This window comes from Gekko japonicus, unplaced genomic scaffold (genome assembly GCF_001447785.1).
Source record: "Gekko japonicus isolate JY-2015 unplaced genomic scaffold, Gekko_japonicus_V1.1 scaffold1069, whole genome shotgun sequence".
Taxonomy (NCBI): domain Eukaryota; kingdom Metazoa; phylum Chordata; class Lepidosauria; order Squamata; family Gekkonidae; genus Gekko; species Gekko japonicus.
This window is the reverse complement of record NW_015167571.1, coordinates 506,450-506,661: the sequence shown is the minus strand read 5'-3', so window position 1 is coordinate 506,661 and position 212 is coordinate 506,450. Positions and strand designations below refer to the sequence as shown.

General features: G+C 34.4%; 1 protein-coding gene across 1 annotated transcript in view; it reads right to left on the bottom strand.

Annotated features, from left to right (window-relative positions):
* The window catches only part of TXNL1 (thioredoxin like 1), a 31,189-nt gene that overhangs the window by 18,382 nt on the left and 12,595 nt on the right, over positions 1-212 (bottom strand). The gene's annotated exons all lie outside the window — the stretch shown is intronic.

The following is a 212-nucleotide window of genomic DNA, read 5'->3' as shown; positions in this document are numbered from 1 at the left end:
ACAAGGTGTTCAAATATTTTCCAAATCATTTCTAAAAAATATGTATGGTATCAGATTGATCTAATTTCTGTGCACTGAAGACAAGCAAGTCCTAAGTTACAAACTGAACTCTCCAATGCAAGAACAAGATGCATTTCTTTCTTTAGGAGGTGCTATTGTCACAAGAAAAGAAAACGGTTTCAGTTTTGTTTTTGCATGTGGGTGGGTATTCT